Consider the following 22,331-nt stretch of genomic DNA (forward strand, 5'->3'; position numbering starts at 1 on the left):
AGACTGCTAGTCTAGTGTGTTGGGCCACTCTCTCTCTTCTGTGTATCGTCCCCTCTTATTACATAAACAGCATAAGAGGAAGGAAGGAAGGAAGGAAGGAAGGAAGGAAGGAAGGAAGGAAGGAAGGAAGGAAGGAAGGAAGGAAGGAAGGAAGGAAGGAAGGAAGGAAGGAAGGAAGGAAGGAAGGAAGGAAGGAAGGAAGGAAGGAAGGAAGGAAGGAAGGAAGGAAGGAAGGAAGGAAGGAAGGAAGGAACAGTGTATCGCAAGCACCTTTCACCCTGATGTCAATGGTCCACCAACCTTCGGGATGAGGAGTAGACCTGTGAAGACGCTCAGCCTTTGCATCATTTAGGGACGAGGACGGGCTTTAGGAGCAAACGTTAGGAAGAGATACTCTTGTGCTACAATCCTCAAGAGGTACAACTGCCAAGTCAAATCCCTACATATTGTCTAGACTACTCTGCAAGTGTAGGCTCGTTGGTCTAGGGGTATGATTCTCGCTTCGGGTGCGAGAGGTCCCGGGTTCAAATCCCGGACGAGCCCATTGATTGGTGCCTGGCCCGATACTTTTTTACACATGTGTTTTTCAATTCTATAGACTCTGGACTGATGGATGGACAATGGTCGATGAACATTGGGCTTCCTAAGCCTCTTTGCGGACCGCCTCATTGCGCCATGCATTAAGGAGTCCCAAGTAGCTCTCAGTCACCTTTCTGGATTTGTTTGTTAATTCATGGCTGTCCCATACCAATGCCTAAAGAGGCCCTTACATCTTCAGACTGCACGGCCTCTCAGCTGGCACACTTGTCTGAGTGTTCATGCTTGTAACGCCGTGTGTGTGATGAGCTGCATTTGTAAAGCTTTGGGCGTGAGGCATTTGATAAGTGTTCAAACAGAGACAATTGCACTGTTACTTGACCCTATTCTCTCAACCGCCAGAGGGCATAGCATGCAGCAGTTTCTGTAGTGTAGTGGTTATCACGTTCGCCTTACACGCGAAAGGTCCCTGGTTCGAGACCGGGCAGAAACAGCAGAGGGTGGCATTTTACACTTTTCATGTTCCACCATCTCGAAGCTCAAGCCATGAACTTATTTGCAGTTGCAACGGAAGAAGCAGTTCCTCTGACACGCTTTGAAATAAATTCTGAGTAGACGAGCGCACTCACATTTGCTCCGAATATGTGATGAATTAAAATTGCATGCCTGCATATGTGCGTGCTTATGTATAGTTGGATGGAAAGCTGAGGGAGCAGTTGTGCAATGCTATTTCTTACAGAAGGGTGGCGCTGCTTTTCCCTGAGCAATGTTCATGCACCCAGGCAGATGTGATATTGGATTTTTCTTTTTTTCAAGGGCAAAAGAAAATTCCTAGCCCTCAGAGCTTCTGCCAATGCAGATCCGGTGCAAAATGAAGGCTCTCACTCGCTCACTTTGTCCACTTTCAATTGATCAGCAGACCGCGTTGGTGTTGTGCTAGATTTCTTCTTCTGTGCATCAACAGCTCTTTTATACGTACCCTTCACGGGCGAATGGAAGGGAGGGTGTGCCACCAGCTTCATTGATCCTGATGTCAATGTGCCAACACCTTCAGGACGAGAAGAAGAGCTATGAAGACAGTCAGAGCGTGCCGACTGGGGCATTCATTTGGCTCATACACCGACAAGGCTTTCAGCGGCAGGAACAAACTTCAGGAATAGGCATTCTTGGCCTCGAAGCCTAAGGGGGGTGGAAACGCTGAGTACAATTCCGTCAGATGATCACAGGACCGTGGCTCGTTGGTCTAGGGGTATGATTCTCGCTTTGGGTGCGAGAGGTCCGGAGGAGCCCGATCAAGGTGGGTAACTTGAGCTCCTTTTTTTTTTTTCCAATGTTATTTTCATTGGACAGACTCTCTGGCTTTCTCGGTAAGCAGTAGTCGATGAACAATTCACTTCCTGAACCTCTTTGCCTGCCATGTCCTTGCGACAAGCACTTTGTGTTCTCTGTTAGCTCTCAGTAACATTCCTTGATTTGCTTGTGAGTTTTGGCCGTCCGATCTCAAAGTGGAAATATGTCCTTCCCTCTGTACGCTGCATAGACCCTCAACAGGCATACTTGTATATGTGCGCATGCTTGATAGGACGTATGTTTTAGGCTGGATTGTGTGAGCTTCAGGCGCAAGGCATTTGATTAGTCTTTAAGCAGGTCCACTTGCAAAGCCCTTTGCACCTGTTCTCCCAGTCCCTACAAAGGGATGCAAGCAGTTGTTTCTGTAGTGTAGTGGTTAGCACGTTCGAGACCGGGCAGAAACACTCTCTGCTGGCATTTTACACAAAATCGTTTTTTTCCCCTTTTGTCACACACAAATGTAAAGTATGAACTTATTTGCGTTCCCATGGAAATAGCATATGCTCTCAAGAGCTTGAGAAATACACTGGGAAGGCAAGCATCCTCACATGTATTGTGTATATGGGGCCAATAATAAAATGCACGCGCCTTCATTTTGTGTATGTAATGTTGCAGAGCACAGAGAGGATTTCTTTTCCCTACTGCTGGGTATTTGGGTCTCTGGGATCACAGTTGGGTCCGCTCCGTCCTCTGAAATGGTGCATATTAGTTACATAGGTTAGTGTACCAAAGAAATATCACATTTTCATATACAGCTTCTTCATTTCTGTGTTCTGGGGGATTACCAGTTGTAAGAAATGCACTTGCCGGTACAGTGATTCCCTGGCTTTCTCTGGCCCGAGAAAGCTTTTCCTCTGAACTGGGAACAGAAGTTGGACTGCTTCTGCTGAACTTCCTGAAAGTATAGCTGGCGGGAGGAGGGACTTTTTGAGTGCTGGGAAAATTTGAGCTGGAAATTTGCATAGGCTGGACAGAGATTGCTTGGAGCAGCCAAAATATAATAACGGCCATGGCGCTCAAGTAAAGCAGAAAGCTTTTAGTATACACCTTTTGCACTCTTGTCAACGAAGCTGGGCTCTGTGAATGCTCACCCTACGCAAGAAAAGAGAACAGACTTTGCTGGTGACCTAAATATATCTCGCCTGATCGAGCACGATCGAGCTCTGAGTGAGCAGCTGTGCAATGGTCATCTTTACCAAAGGGGAGATGCTGCTTTTGCCAGTGTCACGCCCATGCTCTCAGGGCTGGAGGGAGGAGGGCTGCTTTTTGTTTTTACAGGCAAAAGGAAAGGCCCAGCCCTCAGAGCTTCTGCCAATGCATATCCCAGCAGGTGCAAAATAAAGTCTCTCCCCCACCTTGCCAGCTGCAGATTGATCAGAAGACTGCTAGTCTAGTGTGTTGGGCCACTCTCTCTCTTCTGTGTATCGTCCCCTCTTATTACATAAACAGCATAAGAGGAAGGAAGGAAGGAAGGAAGGAAGGAAGGAAGGAAGGAAGGAAGGAAGGAAGGAAGGAAGGAAGGAAGGAAGGAAGGAAGGAAGGAAGGAAGGAAGGAAGGAAGGAAGGAAGGAAGGAAGGAAGGAAGGAAGGAAGGAAGGAAGGAAGGAAGGAAGGAAGGAAGGAAGGAAGGAAGGAAGGAAGGAAGGAAGGAAGGAAGGAAGGAAGGAACAGTGTATCGCAAGCACCTTTCACCCTGATGTCAATGGTCCACCAACCTTCGGGATGAGGAGTAGACCTGTGAAGACGCTCAGCCTTTGCATCATTTAGGGACGAGGACGGGCTTTAGGAGCAAACGTTAGGAAGAGATACTCTTGTGCTACAATCCTCAAGAGGTACAACTGCCAAGTCAAATCCCTACATATTGTCTAGACTACTCTGCAAGTGTAGGCTCGTTGGTCTAGGGGTATGATTCTCGCTTCGGGTGCGAGAGGTCCCGGGTTCAAATCCCGGACGAGCCCATTGATTGGTGCCTGGCCCGATACTTTTTTACACATGTGTTTTTCAATTCTATAGACTCTGGACTGATGGATGGACAATGGTCGATGAACATTGGGCTTCCTAAGCCTCTTTGCGGACCGCCTCATTGCGCCATGCATTAAGGAGTCCCAAGTAGCTCTCAGTCACCTTTCTGGATTTGTTTGTTAATTCATGGCTGTCCCATACCAATGCCTAAAGAGGCCCTTACATCTTCAGACTGCACGGCCTCTCAGCTGGCACACTTGTCTGAGTGTTCATGCTTGTAACGCCGTGTGTGTGATGAGCTGCATTTGTAAAGCTTTGGGCGTGAGGCATTTGATAAGTGTTCAAACAGAGACAATTGCACTGTTACTTGACCCTATTCTCTCAACCGCCAGAGGGCATAGCATGCAGCAGTTTCTGTAGTGTAGTGGTTATCACGTTCGCCTTACACGCGAAAGGTCCCTGGTTCGAGACCGGGCAGAAACAGCAGAGGGTGGCATTTTACACTTTTCATGTTCCACCATCTCGAAGCTCAAGCCATGAACTTATTTGCAGTTGCAACGGAAGAAGCAGTTCCTCTGACACGCTTTGAAATAAATTCTGAGTAGACGAGCGCACTCACATTTGCTCCGAATATGTGATGAATTAAAATTGCATGCCTGCATATGTGCGTGCTTATGTATAGTTGGATGGAAAGCTGAGGGAGCAGTTGTGCAATGCTATTTCTTACAGAAGGGTGGCGCTGCTTTTCCCTGAGCAATGTTCATGCACCCAGGCAGATGTGATATTGGATTTTTCTTTTTTTCAAGGGCAAAAGAAAATTCCTAGCCCTCAGAGCTTCTGCCAATGCAGATCCGGTGCAAAATGAAGGCTCTCACTCGCTCACTTTGTCCACTTTCAATTGATCAGCAGACCGCGTTGGTGTTGTGCTAGATTTCTTCTTCTGTGCATCAACAGCTCTTTTATACGTACCCTTCACGGGCGAATGGAAGGGAGGGTGTGCCACCAGCTTCATTGATCCTGATGTCAATGTGCCAACACCTTCAGGACGAGAAGAAGAGCTATGAAGACAGTCAGAGCGTGCCGACTGGGGCATTCATTTGGCTCATACACCGACAAGGCTTTCAGCGGCAGGAACAAACTTCAGGAATAGGCATTCTTGGCCTCGAAGCCTAAGGGGGGTGGAAACGCTGAGTACAATTCCGTCAGATGATCACAGGACCGTGGCTCGTTGGTCTAGGGGTATGATTCTCGCTTTGGGTGCGAGAGGTCCGGAGGAGCCCGATCAAGGTGGGTAACTTGAGCTCCTTTTTTTTTTTTCCAATGTTATTTTCATTGGACAGACTCTCTGGCTTTCTCGGTAAGCAGTAGTCGATGAACAATTCACTTCCTGAACCTCTTTGCCTGCCATGTCCTTGCGACAAGCACTTTGTGTTCTCTGTTAGCTCTCAGTAACATTCCTTGATTTGCTTGTGAGTTTTGGCCGTCCGATCTCAAAGTGGAAATATGTCCTTCCCTCTGTACGCTGCATAGACCCTCAACAGGCATACTTGTATATGTGCGCATGCTTGATAGGACGTATGTTTTAGGCTGGATTGTGTGAGCTTCAGGCGCAAGGCATTTGATTAGTCTTTAAGCAGGTCCACTTGCAAAGCCCTTTGCACCTGTTCTCCCAGTCCCTACAAAGGGATGCAAGCAGTTGTTTCTGTAGTGTAGTGGTTAGCACGTTCGAGACCGGGCAGAAACACTCTCTGCTGGCATTTTACACAAAATCGTTTTTTTCCCCTTTTGTCACACACAAATGTAAAGTATGAACTTATTTGCGTTCCCATGGAAATAGCATATGCTCTCAAGAGCTTGAGAAATACACTGGGAAGGCAAGCATCCTCACATGTATTGTGTATATGGGGCCAATAATAAAATGCACGCGCCTTCATTTTGTGTATGTAATGTTGCAGAGCACAGAGAGGATTTCTTTTCCCTACTGCTGGGTATTTGGGTCTCTGGGATCACAGTTGGGTCCGCTCCGTCCTCTGAAATGGTGCATATTAGTTACATAGGTTAGTGTACCAAAGAAATATCACATTTTCATATACAGCTTCTTCATTTCTGTGTTCTGGGGGATTACCAGTTGTAAGAAATGCACTTGCCGGTACAGTGATTCCCTGGCTTTCTCTGGCCCGAGAAAGCTTTTCCTCTGAACTGGGAACAGAAGTTGGACTGCTTCTGCTGAACTTCCTGAAAGTATAGCTGGCGGGAGGAGGGACTTTTTGAGTGCTGGGAAAATTTGAGCTGGAAATTTGCATAGGCTGGACAGAGATTGCTTGGAGCAGCCAAAATATAATAACGGCCATGGCGCTCAAGTAAAGCAGAAAGCTTTTAGTATACACCTTTTGCACTCTTGTCAACGAAGCTGGGCTCTGTGAATGCTCACCCTACGCAAGAAAAGAGAACAGACTTTGCTGGTGACCTAAATATATCTCGCCTGATCGAGCACGATCGAGCTCTGAGTGAGCAGCTGTGCAATGGTCATCTTTACCAAAGGGGAGATGCTGCTTTTGCCAGTGTCACGCCCATGCTCTCAGGGCTGGAGGGAGGAGGGCTGCTTTTTGTTTTTACAGGCAAAAGGAAAGGCCCAGCCCTCAGAGCTTCTGCCAATGCATATCCCAGCAGGTGCAAAATAAAGTCTCTCCCCCACCTTGCCAGCTGCAGATTGATCAGAAGACTGCTAGCCTAGTGTGTTGGGCCACCCACTCTCTCTCTTCTGTGTATCGTCCCCTCTTATTACATAAACAGCATAAGAGGAAGGAAGGAAGGAAGGAAGGAAGGAAGGAAGGAAGGAAGGAAGGAAGGAAGGAAGGAAGGAAGGAAGGAAGGAAGGAAGGAAGGAAGGAAGGAAGGAAGGAAGGAAGGAAGGAAGGAAGGAAGGAAGGAAGGAAGGAAGGAAGGAAGGAAGGAAGGAAGGAAGGAAGGAAGGAAGGAAGGAAGGAAGGAAGGAAGGAACAGTGTATCGCAAGCACCTTTCACCCTGATGTCAATGGTCCACCAACCTTCGGGATGAGGAGTAGACCTGTGAAGACGCTCAGCCTTTGCATCATTTAGGGACGAGGACGGGCTTTAGGAGCAAACGTTAGGAAGAGATACTCTTGTGCTACAATCCTCAAGAGGTACAACTGCCAAGTCAAATCCCTACATATTGTCTAGACTACTCTGCAAGTGTAGGCTCGTTGGTCTAGGGGTATGATTCTCGCTTCGGGTGCGAGAGGTCCCGGGTTCAAATCCCGGACGAGCCCATTGATTGGTGCCTGGCCCGATACTTTTTTACACATGTGTTTTTCAATTCTATAGACTCTGGACTGATGGATGGACAATGGTCGATGAACATTGGGCTTCCTAAGCCTCTTTGCGGACCGCCTCATTGCGCCATGCATTAAGGAGTCCCAAGTAGCTCTCAGTCACCTTTCTGGATTTGTTTGTTAATTCATGGCTGTCCCATACCAATGCCTAAAGAGGCCCTTACATCTTCAGACTGCACGGCCTCTCAGCTGGCACACTTGTCTGAGTGTTCATGCTTGTAACGCCGTGTGTGTGATGAGCTGCATTTGTAAAGCTTTGGGCGTGAGGCATTTGATAAGTGTTCAAACAGAGACAATTGCACTGTTACTTGACCCTATTCTCTCAACCGCCAGAGGGCATAGCATGCAGCAGTTTCTGTAGTGTAGTGGTTATCACGTTCGCCTTACACGCGAAAGGTCCCTGGTTCGAGATCGGGCAGAAACAGCAGAGGGTGGCATTTTACACTTTTCATGTTCCACCATCTCGAAGCTCAAGCCATGAACTTATTTGCAGTTGCAACGGAAGAAGCAGTTCCTCTGACACGCTTTGAAATAAATTCTGAGTAGACGAGCGCACTCACATTTGCTCCGAATATGTGATGAATTAAAATTGCATGCCTGCATATGTGCGTGCTTATGTATAGTTGGATGGAAAGCTGAGGGAGCAGTTGTGCAATGCTATTTCTTACAGAAGGGTGGCGCTGCTTTTCCCTGAGCAATGTTCATGCACCCAGGCAGATGTGATATTGGATTTTTCTTTTTTTCAAGGGCAAAAGAAAATTCCTAGCCCTCAGAGCTTCTGCCAATGCAGATCCGGTGCAAAATGAAGGCTCTCACTCGCTCACTTTGTCCACTTTCAATTGATCAGCAGACCGCGTTGGTGTTGTGCTAGATTTCTTCTTCTGTGCATCAACAGCTCTTTTATACGTACCCTTCACGGGCGAATGGAAGGGAGGGTGTGCCACCAGCTTCATTGATCCTGATGTCAATGTGCCAACACCTTCAGGACGAGAAGAAGAGCTATGAAGACAGTCAGAGCGTGCCGACTGGGGCATTCATTTGGCTCATACACCGACAAGGCTTTCAGCGGCAGGAACAAACTTCAGGAATAGGCATTCTTGGCCTCGAAGCCTAAGGGGGGTGGAAACGCTGAGTACAATTCCGTCAGATGATCACAGGACCGTGGCTCGTTGGTCTAGGGGTATGATTCTCGCTTTGGGTGCGAGAGGTCCGGAGGAGCCCGATCAAGGTGGGTAACTTGAGCTCCTTTTTTTTTTTTCCAATGTTATTTTCATTGGACAGACTCTCTGGCTTTCTCGGTAAGCAGTAGTCGATGAACAATTCACTTCCTGAACCTCTTTGCCTGCCATGTCCTTGCGACAAGCACTTTGTGTTCTCTGTTAGCTCTCAGTAACATTCCTTGATTTGCTTGTGAGTTTTGGCCGTCCAATCTCAAAGTGGAAATATGTCCTTCCCTCTGTACGCTGCATAGACCCTCAACAGGCATACTTGTATATGTGCGCATGCTTGATAGGACGTATGTTTTAGGCTGGATTGTGTGAGCTTCAGGCGCAAGGCATTTGATTAGTCTTTAAGCAGGTCCACTTGCAAAGCCCTTTGCACCTGTTCTCCCAGTCCCTACAAAGGGATGCAAGCAGTTGTTTCTGTAGTGTAGTGGTTAGCACGTTCGAGACCGGGCAGAAACACTCTCTGCTGGCATTTTACACAAAATCGTTTTTTTCCCCTTTTGTCACACACAAATGTAAAGTATGAACTTATTTGCGTTCCCATGGAAATAGCATATGCTCTCAAGAGCTTGAGAAATACACTGGGAAGGCAAGCATCCTCACATGTATTGTGTATATGGGGCCAATAATAAAATGCACGCGCCTTCATTTTGTGTATGTAATGTTGCAGAGCACAGAGAGGATTTCTTTTCCCTACTGCTGGGTATTTGGGTCTCTGGGATCACAGTTGGGTCCGCTCCGTCCTCTGAAATGGTGCATATTAGTTACATAGGTTAGTGTACCAAAGAAATATCACATTTTCATATACAGCTTCTTCATTTCTGTGTTCTGAGGGATTACCAGTTGTAAGAAATGCACTTGCCGGTACAGTGATTCCCTGGCTTTCTCTGGCCCGAGAAAGCTTTTCCTCTGAACTGGGAACAGAAGTTGGACTGCTTCTGCTGAACTTCCTGAAAGCATAGCTGGCGGGAGGAGGGACTTTTTGAGTGCTGGGAAAATTTGAGCTGGAAATTTGCATAGGCTGGACAGAGATTGCTTGGAGCAGCCAAAATATAATAACGGCCATGGCGCTCAAGTAAAGCAGAAAGCTTTTAGTATACACCTTTTGCACTCTTGTCAACGAAGCTGGGCTCTGTGAATGCTCACCCTACGCAAGAAAAGAGAACAGACTTTGCTGGTGACCTAAATATATCTCGCCTGATCGAGCACGATCGAGCTCTGAGTGAGCAGCTGTGCAATGGTCATCTTTACCAAAGGGGAGATGCTGCTTTTGCCAGTGTCACGCCCATGCTCTCAGGGCTGGAGGGAGGAGGGCTGCTTTTTGTTTTTACAGGCAAAAGGAAAGGCCCAGCCCTCAGAGCTTCTGCCAATGCATATCCCAGCAGGTGCAAAATAAAGTCTCTCCCCCACCTTGCCAGCTGCAGATTGATCAGAAGACTGCTAGTCTAGTGTGTTGGGCCACTCTCTCTCTTCTGTGTATCGTCCCCTCTTATTACATAAACAGCATAAGAGGAAGGAAGGAAGGAAGGAAGGAAGGAAGGAAGGAAGGAAGGAAGGAAGGAAGGAAGGAAGGAAGGAAGGAAGGAAGGAAGGAAGGAAGGAAGGAAGGAAGGAAGGAAGGAAGGAAGGAAGGAAGGAAGGAAGGAAGGAAGGAAGGAAGGAAGGAAGGAAGGAAGGAAGGAAGGAAGGAAGGAAGGAAGGAAGGAAGGAAGGAAGGAAGGAAGGAAGGAAGGAAGGAAGGAAGGAACAGTGTATCGCAAGCACCTTTCACCCTGATGTCAATGGTCCACCAACCTTCGGGATGAGGAGTAGACCTGTGAAGACGCTCAGCCTTTGCATCATTTAGGGACGAGGACGGGCTTTAGGAGCAAACGTTAGGAAGAGATACTCTTGTGCTACAATCCTCAAGAGGTACAACTGCCAAGTCAAATCCCTACATATTGTCTAGACTACTCTGCAAGTGTAGGCTCGTTGGTCTAGGGGTATGATTCTCGCTTCGGGTGCGAGAGGTCCCGGGTTCAAATCCCGGACGAGCCCATTGATTGGTGCCTGGCCCGATACTTTTTTACACATGTGTTTTTCAATTCTATAGACTCTGGACTGATGGATGGACAATGGTCGATGAACATTGGGCTTCCTAAGCCTCTTTGCGGACCGCCTCATTGCGCCATGCATTAAGGAGTCCCAAGTAGCTCTCAGTCACCTTTCTGGATTTGTTTGTTAATTCATGGCTGTCCCATACCAATGCCTAAAGAGGCCCTTACATCTTCAGACTGCACGGCCTCTCAGCTGGCACACTTGTCTGAGTGTTCATGCTTGTAACGCCGTGTGTGTGATGAGCTGCATTTGTAAAGCTTTGGGCGTGAGGCATTTGATAAGTGTTCAAACAGAGACAATTGCACTGTTACTTGACCCTATTCTCTCAACCGCCAGAGGGCATAGCATGCAGCAGTTTCTGTAGTGTAGTGGTTATCACGTTCGCCTTACACGCGAAAGGTCCCTGGTTCGAGACCGGGCAGAAACAGCAGAGGGTGGCATTTTACACTTTTCATGTTCCACCATCTCGAAGCTCAAGCCATGAACTTATTTGCAGTTGCAACGGAAGAAGCAGTTCCTCTGACACGCTTTGAAATAAATTCTGAGTAGACGAGCGCACTCACATTTGCTCCGAATATGTGATGAATTAAAATTGCATGCCTGCATATGTGCGTGCTTATGTATAGTTGGATGGAAAGCTGAGGGAGCAGTTGTGCAATGCTATTTCTTACAGAAGGGTGGCGCTGCTTTTCCCTGAGCAATGTTCATGCACCCAGGCAGATGTGATATTGGATTTTTCTTTTTTTCAAGGGCAAAAGAAAATTCCTAGCCCTCAGAGCTTCTGCCAATGCAGATCCGGTGCAAAATGAAGGCTCTCACTCGCTCACTTTGTCCACTTTCAATTGATCAGCAGACCGCGTTGGTGTTGTGCTAGATTTCTTCTTCTGTGCATCAACAGCTCTTTTATACGTACCCTTCACGGGCGAATGGAAGGGAGGGTGTGCCACCAGCTTCATTGATCCTGATGTCAATGTGCCAACACCTTCAGGACGAGAAGAAGAGCTATGAAGACAGTCAGAGCGTGCCGACTGGGGCATTCATTTGGCTCATACACCGACAAGGCTTTCAGCGGCAGGAACAAACTTCAGGAATAGGCATTCTTGGCCTCGAAGCCTAAGGGGGGTGGAAACGCTGAGTACAATTCCGTCAGATGATCACAGGACCGTGGCTCGTTGGTCTAGGGGTATGATTCTCGCTTTGGGTGCGAGAGGTCCGGAGGAGCCCGATCAAGGTGGGTAACTTGAGCTCCTTTTTTTTTTTTCCAATGTTATTTTCATTGGACAGACTCTCTGGCTTTCTCGGTAAGCAGTAGTCGATGAACAATTCACTTCCTGAACCTCTTTGCCTGCCATGTCCTTGCGACAAGCACTTTGTGTTCTCTGTTAGCTCTCAGTAACATTCCTTGATTTGCTTGTGAGTTTTGGCCGTCCGATCTCAAAGTGGAAATATGTCCTTCCCTCTGTACGCTGCATAGACCCTCAACAGGCATACTTGTATATGTGCGCATGCTTGATAGGACGTATGTTTTAGGCTGGATTGTGTGAGCTTCAGGCGCAAGGCATTTGATTAGTCTTTAAGCAGGTCCACTTGCAAAGCCCTTTGCACCTGTTCTCCCAGTCCCTACAAAGGGATGCAAGCAGTTGTTTCTGTAGTGTAGTGGTTAGCACGTTCGAGACCGGGCAGAAACACTCTCTGCTGGCATTTTACACAAAATCGTTTTTTTCCCCTTTTGTCACACACAAATGTAAAGTATGAACTTATTTGCGTTCCCATGGAAATAGCATATGCTCTCAAGAGCTTGAGAAATACACTGGGAAGGCAAGCATCCTCACATGTATTGTGTATATGGGGCCAATAATAAAATGCACGCGCCTTCATTTTGTGTATGTAATGTTGCAGAGCACAGAGAGGATTTCTTTTCCCTACTGCTGGGTATTTGGGTCTCTGGGATCACAGTTGGGTCCGCTCCGTCCTCTGAAATGGTGCATATTAGTTACATAGGTTAGTGTACCAAAGAAATATCACATTTTCATATACAGCTTCTTCATTTCTGTGTTCTGGGGGATTACCAGTTGTAAGAAATGCACTTGCCGGTACAGTGATTCCCTGGCTTTCTCTGGCCCGAGAAAGCTTTTCCTCTGAACTGGGAACAGAAGTTGGACTGCTTCTGCTGAACTTCCTGAAAGTATAGCTGGCGGGAGGAGGGACTTTTTGAGTGCTGGGAAAATTTGAGCTGGAAATTTGCATAGGCTGGACAGAGATTGCTTGGAGCAGCCAAAATATAATAACGGCCATGGCGCTCAAGTAAAGCAGAAAGCTTTTAGTATACACCTTTTGCACTCTTGTCAACGAAGCTGGGCTCTGTGAATGCTCACCCTACGCAAGAAAAGAGAACAGACTTTGCTGGTGACCTAAATATATCTCGCCTGATCGAGCACGATCGAGCTCTGAGTGAGCAGCTGTGCAATGGTCATCTTTACCAAAGGGGAGATGCTGCTTTTGCCAGTGTCACGCCCATGCTCTCAGGGCTGGAGGGAGGAGGGCTGCTTTTTGTTTTTACAGGCAAAAGGAAAGGCCCAGCCCTCAGAGCTTCTGCCAATGCATATCCCAGCAGGTGCAAAATAAAGTCTCTCCCCCACCTTGCCAGCTGCAGATTGATCAGAAGACTGCTAGTCTAGTGTGTTGGGCCACTCTCTCTCTTCTGTGTATCGTCCCCTCTTATTACATAAACAGCATAAGAGGAAGGAAGGAAGGAAGGAAGGAAGGAAGGAAGGAAGGAAGGAAGGAAGGAAGGAAGGAAGGAAGGAAGGAAGGAAGGAAGGAAGGAAGGAAGGAAGGAAGGAAGGAAGGAAGGAAGGAAGGAAGGAAGGAAGGAAGGAAGGAAGGAAGGAAGGAAGGAAGGAAGGAAGGAAGGAAGGAAGGAAGGAAGGAAGGAACAGTGTATCGCAAGCACCTTTCACCCTGATGTCAATGGTCCACCAACCTTCGGGATGAGGAGTAGACCTGTGAAGACGCTCAGCCTTTGCATCATTTAGGGACGAGGACGGGCTTTAGGAGCAAACGTTAGGAAGAGATACTCTTGTGCTACAATCCTCAAGAGGTACAACTGCCAAGTCAAATCCCTACATATTGTCTAGACTACTCTGCAAGTGTAGGCTCGTTGGTCTAGGGGTATGATTCTCGCTTCGGGTGCGAGAGGTCCCGGGTTCAAATCCCGGACGAGCCCATTGATTGGTGCCTGGCCCGATACTTTTTTACACATGTGTTTTTCAATTCTATAGACTCTGGACTGATGGATGGACAATGGTCGATGAACATTGGGCTTCCTAAGCCTCTTTGCGGACCGCCTCATTGCGCCATGCATTAAGGAGTCCCAAGTAGCTCTCAGTCACCTTTCTGGATTTGTTTGTTAATTCATGGCTGTCCCATACCAATGCCTAAAGAGGCCCTTACATCTTCAGACTGCACGGCCTCTCAGCTGGCACACTTGTCTGAGTGTTCATGCTTGTAACGCCGTGTGTGTGATGAGCTGCATTTGTAAAGCTTTGGGCGTGAGGCATTTGATAAGTGTTCAAACAGAGACAATTGCACTGTTACTTGACCCTATTCTCTCAACCGCCAGAGGGCATAGCATGCAGCAGTTTCTGTAGTGTAGTGGTTATCACGTTCGCCTTACACGCGAAAGGTCCCTGGTTCGAGACCGGGCAGAAACAGCAGAGGGTGGCATTTTACACTTTTCATGTTCCACCATCTCGAAGCTCAAGCCATGAACTTATTTGCAGTTGCAACGGAAGAAGCAGTTCCTCTGACACGCTTTGAAATAAATTCTGAGTAGACGAGCGCACTCACATTTGCTCCGAATATGTGATGAATTAAAATTGCATGCCTGCATATGTGCGTGCTTATGTATAGTTGGATGGAAAGCTGAGGGAGCAGTTGTGCAATGCTATTTCTTACAGAAGGGTGGCGCTGCTTTTCCCTGAGCAATGTTCATGCACCCAGGCAGATGTGATATTGGATTTTTCTTTTTTTCAAGGGCAAAAGAAAATTCCTAGCCCTCAGAGCTTCTGCCAATGCAGATCCGGTGCAAAATGAAGGCTCTCACTCGCTCACTTTGTCCACTTTCAATTGATCAGCAGACCGCGTTGGTGTTGTGCTAGATTTCTTCTTCTGTGCATCAACAGCTCTTTTATACGTACCCTTCACGGGCGAATGGAAGGGAGGGTGTGCCACCAGCTTCATTGATCCTGATGTCAATGTGCCAACACCTTCAGGACGAGAAGAAGAGCTATGAAGACAGTCAGAGCGTGCCGACTGGGGCATTCATTTGGCTCATACACCGACAAGGCTTTCAGCGGCAGGAACAAACTTCAGGAATAGGCATTCTTGGCCTCGAAGCCTAAGGGGGGTGGAAACGCTGAGTACAATTCCGTCAGATGATCACAGGACCGTGGCTCGTTGGTCTAGGGGTATGATTCTCGCTTTGGGTGCGAGAGGTCCGGAGGAGCCCGATCAAGGTGGGTAACTTGAGCTCCTTTTTTTTTTTTCCAATGTTATTTTCATTGGACAGACTCTCTGGCTTTCTCGGTAAGCAGTAGTCGATGAACAATTCACTTCCTGAACCTCTTTGCCTGCCATGTCCTTGCGACAAGCACTTTGTGTTCTCTGTTAGCTCTCAGTAACATTCCTTGATTTGCTTGTGAGTTTTGGCCGTCCGATCTCAAAGTGGAAATATGTCCTTCCCTCTGTACGCTGCATAGACCCTCAACAGGCATACTTGTATATGTGCGCATGCTTGATAGGACGTATGTTTTAGGCTGGATTGTGTGAGCTTCAGGCGCAAGGCATTTGATTAGTCTTTAAGCAGGTCCACTTGCAAAGCCCTTTGCACCTGTTCTCCCAGTCCCTACAAAGGGATGCAAGCAGTTGTTTCTGTAGTGTAGTGGTTAGCACGTTCGAGACCGGGCAGAAACACTCTCTGCTGGCATTTTACACAAAATCGTTTTTTTCCCCTTTTGTCACACACAAATGTAAAGTATGAACTTATTTGCGTTCCCATGGAAATAGCATATGCTCTCAAGAGCTTGAGAAATACACTGGGAAGGCAAGCATCCTCACATGTATTGTGTATATGGGGCCAATAATAAAATGCACGCGCCTTCATTTTGTGTATGTAATGTTGCAGAGCACAGAGAGGATTTCTTTTCCCTACTGCTGGGTATTTGGGTCTCTGGGATCACAGTTGGGTCCGCTCCGTCCTCTGAAATGGTGCATATTAGTTACATAGGTTAGTGTACCAAAGAAATATCACATTTTCATATACAGCTTCTTCATTTCTGTGTTCTGGGGGATTACCAGTTGTAAGAAATGCACTTGCCGGTACAGTGATTCCCTGGCTTTCTCTGGCCCGAGAAAGCTTTTCCTCTGAACTGGGAACAGAAGTTGGACTGCTTCTGCTGAACTTCCTGAAAGTATAGCTGGCGGGAGGAGGGACTTTTTGAGTGCTGGGAAAATTTGAGCTGGAAATTTGCATAGGCTGGACAGAGATTGCTTGGAGCAGCCAAAATATAATAACGGCCATGGCGCTCAAGTAAAGCAGAAAGCTTTTAGTATACACCTTTTGCACTCTTGTCAACGAAGCTGGGCTCTGTGAATGCTCACCCTACGCAAGAAAAGAGAACAGACTTTGCTGGTGACCTAAATATATCTCGCCTGATCGAGCACGATCGAGCTCTGAGTGAGCAGCTGTGCAATGGTCATCTTTACCAAAGGGGAGATGCTGCTTTTGCCAGTGTCACGCCCATGCTCTCAGGGCTGGAGGGAGGAGGGCTGCTTTTTGTTTTTACAGGCAAAAGGAAAGGCCCAGCCCTCAGAGCTTCTGCCAATGCATATCCCAGCAGGTGCAAAATAAAGTCTCTCCCCCACCTTGCCAGCTGCAGATTGATCAGAAGACTGCTAGTCTAGTGTGTTGGGCCACTCTCTCTCTTCTGTGTATCGTCCCCTCTTATTACATAAACAGCATAAGAGGAAGGAAGGAAGGAAGGAAGGAAGGAAGGAAGGAAGGAAGGAAGGAAGGAAGGAAGGAAGGAAGGAAGGAAGGAAGGAAGGAAGGAAGGAAGGAAGGAAGGAAGGAAGGAAGGAAGGAAGGAAGGAAGGAAGGAAGGAAGGAAGGAAGGAAGGAAGGAAGGAAGGAAGGAAGGAAGGAAGGAAGGAAGGAAGGAAGGAACAGTGTATCGCAAGCACCTTTCACCCTGATGTCAATGGTCCACCAACCTTCGGGATGAGGAGTAGACCTGTGAAGACGCTCAGCCTTTGCATCATTTAGGGACGAGGACGGGCTTTAGGAGCAAACGTTAGGAAGAGATACTCTTGTGCTACAATCCTCAAGAGGTACAACTGCCAAGTCAAATCCCTACATATTGTCTAGACTACTCTGCAAGTGTAGGCTCGTTGGTCTAGGGGTATGATTCTCGCTTCGGGTGCGAGAGGTCCCGGGTTCAAATCCCGGACGAGCCCATTGATTGGTGCCTGGCCCGATACTTTTTTACACATGTGTTTTTCAATTCTATAGACTCTGGACTGATGGATGGACAATGGTCGATGAACATTGGGCTTCCTAAGCCTCTTTGCGGACCGCCTCATTGCGCCATGCATTAAGGAGTCCCAAGTAGCTCTCAGTCACCTTTCTGGATTTGTTTGTTAATTCATGGCTGTCCCATACCAATGCCTAAAGAGGCCCTTACATCTTCAGACTGCACGGCCTCTCAGCTGGCACACTTGTCTGAGTGTTCATGCTTGTAACGCCGTGTGTGTGATGAGCTGCATTTGTAAAGCTTTGGGCGTGAGGCATTTGATAAGTGTTCAAACAGAGACAATTGCACTGTTACTTGACCCTATTCTCTCAACCGCCAGAGGGCATAGCATGCAGCAGTTTCTGTAGTGTAGTGGTTATCACGTTCGCCTTACACGCGAAAGGTCCCTGGTTCGAGACCGGGCAGAAACAGCAGAGGGTGGCATTTTACACTTTTCATGTTCCACCATCTCGAAGCTCAAGCCATGAACTTATTTGCAGTTGCAACGGAAGAAGCAGTTCCTCTGACACGCTTTGAAATAAATTCTGAGTAGACGAGCGCACTCACATTTGCTCCGAATATGTGATGAATTAAAATTGCATGCCTGCATATGTGCGTGCTTATGTATAGTTGGATGGAAAGCTGAGGGAGCAGTTGTGCAATGCTATTTCTTACAGAAGGGTGGCGCTGCTTTTCCCTGAGCAATGTTCATGCACCCAGGCAGATGTGATATTGGATTTTTCTTTTTTTCAAGGGCAAAAGAAAATTCCTAGCCCTCAGAGCTTCTGCCAATGCAGATCCGGTGCAAAATGAAGGCTCTCACTCGCTCACTTTGTCCACTTTCAATTGATCAGCAGACCGCGTTGGTGTTGTGCTAGATTTCTTCTTCTGTGCATCAACAGCTCTTTTATACGTACCCTTCACGGGCGAATGGAAGGGAGGGTGTGCCACCAGCTTCATTGATCCTGATGTCAATGTGCCAACACCTTCAGGACGAGAAGAAGAGCTATGAAGACAGTCAGAGCGTGCCGACTGGGGCATTCATTTGGCTCATACACCGACAAGGCTTTCAGCGGCAGGAACAAACTTCAGGAATAGGCATTCTTGGCCTCGAAGCCTAAGGGGGGTGGAAACGCTGAGTACAATTCCGTCAGATGATCACAGGACCGTGGCTCGTTGGTCTAGGGGTATGATTCTCGCTTTGGGTGCGAGAGGTCCGGAGGAGCCCGATCAAGGTGGGTAACTTGAGCTCCTTTTTTTTTTTTCCAATGTTATTTTCATTGGACAGACTCTCTGGCTTTCTCGGTAAGCAGTAGTCGATGAACAATTCACTTCCTGAACCTCTTTGCCTGCCATGTCCTTGCGACAAGCACTTTGTGTTCTCTGTTAGCTCTCAGTAACATTCCTTGATTTGCTTGTGAGTTTTGGCCGTCCGATCTCAAAGTGGAAATATGTCCTTCCCTCTGTACGCTGCATAGACCCTCAACAGGCATACTTGTATATGTGCGCATGCTTGATAGGACGTATGTTTTAGGCTGGATTGTGTGAGCTTCAGGCGCAAGGCATTTGATTAGTCTTTAAGCAGGTCCACTTGCAAAGCCCTTTGCACCTGTTCTCCCAGTCCCTACAAAGGGATGCAAGCAGTTGTTTCTGTAGTGTAGTGGTTAGCACGTTCGAGACCGGGCAGAAACACTCTCTGCTGGCATTTTACACAAAATCGTTTTTTTCCCCTTTTGTCACACACAAATGTAAAGTATGAACTTATTTGCGTTCCCATGGAAATAGCATATGCTCTCAAGAGCTTGAGAAATACACTGGGAAGGCAAGCATCCTCACATGTATTGTGTATATGGGGCCAATAATAAAATGCACGCGCCTTCATTTTGTGTATGTAATGTTGCAGAGCACAGAGAGGATTTCTTTTCCCTACTGCTGGGTATTTGGGTCTCTGGGATCACAGTTGGGTCCGCTCCGTCCTCTGAAATGGTGCATATTAGTTACATAGGTTAGTGTACCAAAGAAATATCACATTTTCATATACAGCTTCTTCATTTCTGTGTTCTGGGGGATTACCAGTTGTAAGAAATGCACTTGCCGGTACAGTGATTCCCTGGCTTTCTCTGGCCCGAGAAAGCTTTTCCTCTGAACTGGGAACAGAAGTTGGACTGCTTCTGCTGAACTTCCTGAAAGTATAGCTGGCGGGAGGAGGGACTTTTTGAGTGCTGGGAAAATTTGAGCTGGAAATTTGCATAGGCTGGACAGAGATTGCTTGGAGCAGCCAAAATATAATAACGGCCATGGCGCTCAAGTAAAGCAGAAAGCTTTTAGTATACACCTTTTGCACTCTTGTCAACGAAGCTGGGCTCTGTGAATGCTCACCCTACGCAAGAAAAGAGAACAGACTTTGCTGGTGACCTAAATATATCTCGCCTGATCGAGCACGATCGAGCTCTGAGTGAGCAGCTGTGCAATGGTCATCTTTACCAAAGGGGAGATGCTGCTTTTGCCAGTGTCACGCCCATGCTCTCAGGGCTGGAGGGAGGAGGGCTGCTTTTTGTTTTTACAGGCAAAAGGAAAGGCCCAGCCCTCAGAGCTTCTGCCAATGCATATCCCAGCAGGTGCAAAATAAAGTCTCTCCCCCACCTTGCCAGCTGCAGATTGATCAGAAGACTGCTAGTCTAGTGTGTTGGGCCACTCTCTCTCTTCTGTGTATCGTCCCCTCTTATTACATAAACAGCATAAGAGGAAGGAAGGAAGGAAGGAAGGAAGGAAGGAAGGAAGGAAGGAAGGAAGGAAGGAAGGAAGGAAGGAAGGAAGGAAGGAAGGAAGGAAGGAAGGAAGGAAGGAAGGAAGGAAGGAAGGAAGGAAGGAAGGAAGGAAGGAAGGAAGGAAGGAAGGAAGGAAGGAAGGAAGGAAGGAACAGTGTATCGCAAGCACCTTTCACCCTGATGTCAATGGTCCACCAACCTTCGGGATGAGGAGTAGACCTGTGAAGACGCTCAGCCTTTGCATCATTTAGGGACGAGGACGGGCTTTAGGAGCAAACGTTAGGAAGAGATACTCTTGTGCTACAATCCTCAAGAGGTACAACTGCCAAGTCAAATCCCTACATATTGTCTAGACTACTCTGCAAGTGTAGGCTCGTTGGTCTAGGGGTATGATTCTTGCTTCGGGTGCGAGAGGTCCCGGGTTCAAATCCCGGACGAGCCCATTGATTGGTGCCTGGCCCGATACTTTTTTACACATGTGTTTTTCAATTCTATAGACTCTGGACTGATGGATGGACAATGGTCGATGAACATTGGGCTTCCTAAGCCTCTTTGCGGACCGCCTCATTGCGCCATGCATTAAGGAGTCCCAAGTAGCTCTCAGTCACCTTTCTGGATTTGTTTGTTAATTCATGGCTGTCCCATACCAATGCCTAAAGAGGCCCTTACATCTTCAGACTGCACGGCCTCTCAGCTGGCACACTTGTCTGAGTGTTCATGCTTGTAACGCCGTGTGTGTGATGAGCTGCATTTGTAAAGCTTTGGGCGTGAGGCATTTGATAAGTGTTCAAACAGAGACAATTGCACTGTTACTTGACCCTATTCTCTCAACCGCCAGAGGGCATAGCATGCAGCAGTTTCTGTAGTGTAGTGGTTATCACGTTCGCCTTACACGCGAAAGGTCCCTGGTTCGAGACCGGGCAGAAACAGCAGAGGGTGGCATTTTACACTTTTCATGTTCCACCATCTCGAAGCTCAAGCCATGAACTTATTTGCAGTTGCAACGGAAGAAGCAGTTCCTCTGACACGCTTTGAAATAAATTCTGAGTAGACGAGCGCACTCACATTTGCTCCGAATATGTGATGAATTAAAATTGCATGCCTGCATATGTGCGTGCTTATGTATAGTTGGATGGAAAGCTGAGGGAGCAGTTGTGCAATGCTATTTCTTACAGAAGGGTGGCGCTGCTTTTCCCTGAGCAATGTTCATGCACCCAGGCAGATGTGATATTGGATTTTTCTTTTTTTCAAGGGCAAAAGAAAATTCCTAGCCCTCAGAGCTTCTGCCAATGCAGATCCGGTGCAAAATGAAGGCTCTCACTCGCTCACTTTGTCCACTTTCAATTGATCAGCAGACCGCGTTGGTGTTGTGCTAGATTTCTTCTTCTGTGCATCAACAGCTCTTTTATACGTACCCTTCACGGGCGAATGGAAGGGAGGGTGTGCCACCAGCTTCATTGATCCTGATGTCAATGTGCCAACACCTTCAGGACGAGAAGAAGAGCTATGAAGACAGTCAGAGCGTGCCGACTGGGGCATTCATTTGGCTCATACACCGACAAGGCTTTCAGCGGCAGGAACAAACTTCAGGAATAGGCATTCTTGGCCTCGAAGCCTAAGGGGGGTGGAAACGCTGAGTACAATTCCGTCAGATGATCACAGGACCGTGGCTCGTTGGTCTAGGGGTATGATTCTCGCTTTGGGTGCGAGAGGTCCGGAGGAGCCCGATCAAGGTGGGTAACTTGAGCTCCTTTTTTTTTTTTTCCAATGTTATTTTCATTGGACAGACTCTCTGGCTTTCTCGGTAAGCAGTAGTCGATGAACAATTCACTTCCTGAACCTCTTTGCCTGCCATGTCCTTGCGACAAGCACTTTGTGTTCTCTGTTAGCTCTCAGTAACATTCCTTGATTTGCTTGTGAGTTTTGGCCGTCCGATCTCAAAGTGGAAATATGTCCTTCCCTCTGTACGCTGCATAGACCCTCAACAGGCATACTTGTATATGTGCGCATGCTTGATAGGACGTATGTTTTAGGCTGGATTGTGTGAGCTTCAGGCGCAAGGCATTTGATTAGTCTTTAAGCAGGTCCACTTGCAAAGCCCTTTGCACCTGTTCTCCCAGTCCCTACAAAGGGATGCAAGCAGTTGTTTCTGTAGTGTAGTGGTTAGCACGTTCGAGACCGGGCAGAAACACTCTCTGCTGGCATTTTACACAAAATCGTTTTTTTCCCCTTTTGTCACACACAAATGTAAAGTATGAACTTATTTGCGTTCCCATGGAAATAGCATATGCTCTCAAGAGCTTGAGAAATACACTGGGAAGGCAAGCATCCTCACATGTATTGTGTATATGGGGCCAATAATAAAATGCACGCGCCTTCATTTTGTGTATGTAATGTTGCAGAGCACAGAGAGGATTTCTTTTCCCTACTGCTGGGTATTTGGGTCTCTGGGATCACAGTTGGGTC

The 22,331-nt window shown here is 47.4% G+C and overlaps 14 non-coding genes across 14 annotated transcripts; all 14 read left to right on the plus strand.

Annotated features, from left to right (window-relative positions):
• Nucleotides 1-471: 471 nt before the first annotated feature.
• Nucleotides 472-543, plus strand: TRNAP-CGG (transfer RNA proline (anticodon CGG)). Its single transcript has one exon. It is a non-coding gene; the product is annotated as a tRNA-Pro (tRNA).
• A 414-nt stretch (nt 544-957) lies between these two features.
• Nucleotides 958-1,030, plus strand: TRNAV-UAC (transfer RNA valine (anticodon UAC)). Its single transcript has one exon. It is a non-coding gene; the product is annotated as a tRNA-Val (tRNA).
• Nucleotides 1,031-3,773: 2,743 nt separating this feature from the next.
• Nucleotides 3,774-3,845, plus strand: TRNAP-CGG (transfer RNA proline (anticodon CGG)). Its single transcript has one exon. It is a non-coding gene; the product is annotated as a tRNA-Pro (tRNA).
• Nucleotides 3,846-4,259: 414 nt separating this feature from the next.
• Nucleotides 4,260-4,332, plus strand: TRNAV-UAC (transfer RNA valine (anticodon UAC)). The gene has a single exon. It is a non-coding gene; the product is annotated as a tRNA-Val (tRNA).
• A 2,735-nt stretch (nt 4,333-7,067) lies between these two features.
• On the plus strand, nt 7,068-7,139 carry TRNAP-CGG (transfer RNA proline (anticodon CGG)). Its single transcript has one exon. It is a non-coding gene; the product is annotated as a tRNA-Pro (tRNA).
• Nucleotides 7,140-7,553: 414 nt separating this feature from the next.
• Nucleotides 7,554-7,626, plus strand: TRNAV-UAC (transfer RNA valine (anticodon UAC)). Its single transcript has one exon. It is a non-coding gene; the product is annotated as a tRNA-Val (tRNA).
• A 2,767-nt stretch (nt 7,627-10,393) lies between these two features.
• On the plus strand, nt 10,394-10,465 carry TRNAP-CGG (transfer RNA proline (anticodon CGG)). The gene has a single exon. It is a non-coding gene; the product is annotated as a tRNA-Pro (tRNA).
• A 414-nt stretch (nt 10,466-10,879) lies between these two features.
• Nucleotides 10,880-10,952, plus strand: TRNAV-UAC (transfer RNA valine (anticodon UAC)). The gene has a single exon. It is a non-coding gene; the product is annotated as a tRNA-Val (tRNA).
• Nucleotides 10,953-13,679: 2,727 nt separating this feature from the next.
• Nucleotides 13,680-13,751, plus strand: TRNAP-CGG (transfer RNA proline (anticodon CGG)). The gene has a single exon. It is a non-coding gene; the product is annotated as a tRNA-Pro (tRNA).
• Nucleotides 13,752-14,165: 414 nt separating this feature from the next.
• On the plus strand, nt 14,166-14,238 carry TRNAV-UAC (transfer RNA valine (anticodon UAC)). The gene has a single exon. It is a non-coding gene; the product is annotated as a tRNA-Val (tRNA).
• A 2,731-nt stretch (nt 14,239-16,969) lies between these two features.
• On the plus strand, nt 16,970-17,041 carry TRNAP-CGG (transfer RNA proline (anticodon CGG)). The gene has a single exon. It is a non-coding gene; the product is annotated as a tRNA-Pro (tRNA).
• A 414-nt stretch (nt 17,042-17,455) lies between these two features.
• TRNAV-UAC (transfer RNA valine (anticodon UAC)) lies at nt 17,456-17,528 on the plus strand. Its single transcript has one exon. It is a non-coding gene; the product is annotated as a tRNA-Val (tRNA).
• Nucleotides 17,529-20,235: 2,707 nt separating this feature from the next.
• Nucleotides 20,236-20,307, plus strand: TRNAP-CGG (transfer RNA proline (anticodon CGG)). The gene has a single exon. It is a non-coding gene; the product is annotated as a tRNA-Pro (tRNA).
• Nucleotides 20,308-20,721: 414 nt separating this feature from the next.
• Nucleotides 20,722-20,794, plus strand: TRNAV-UAC (transfer RNA valine (anticodon UAC)). Its single transcript has one exon. It is a non-coding gene; the product is annotated as a tRNA-Val (tRNA).
• The last annotated feature ends 1,537 nt before the right edge of the window (nt 20,795-22,331 follow it).

Source organism: Ambystoma mexicanum, unplaced genomic scaffold (genome assembly GCF_040938575.1).
Source record: "Ambystoma mexicanum isolate Mex_15411 unplaced genomic scaffold, UKY_AmexF1_1 Mex_scaf133, whole genome shotgun sequence".
NCBI lineage: Eukaryota > Metazoa > Chordata > Amphibia > Caudata > Ambystomatidae > Ambystoma > Ambystoma mexicanum.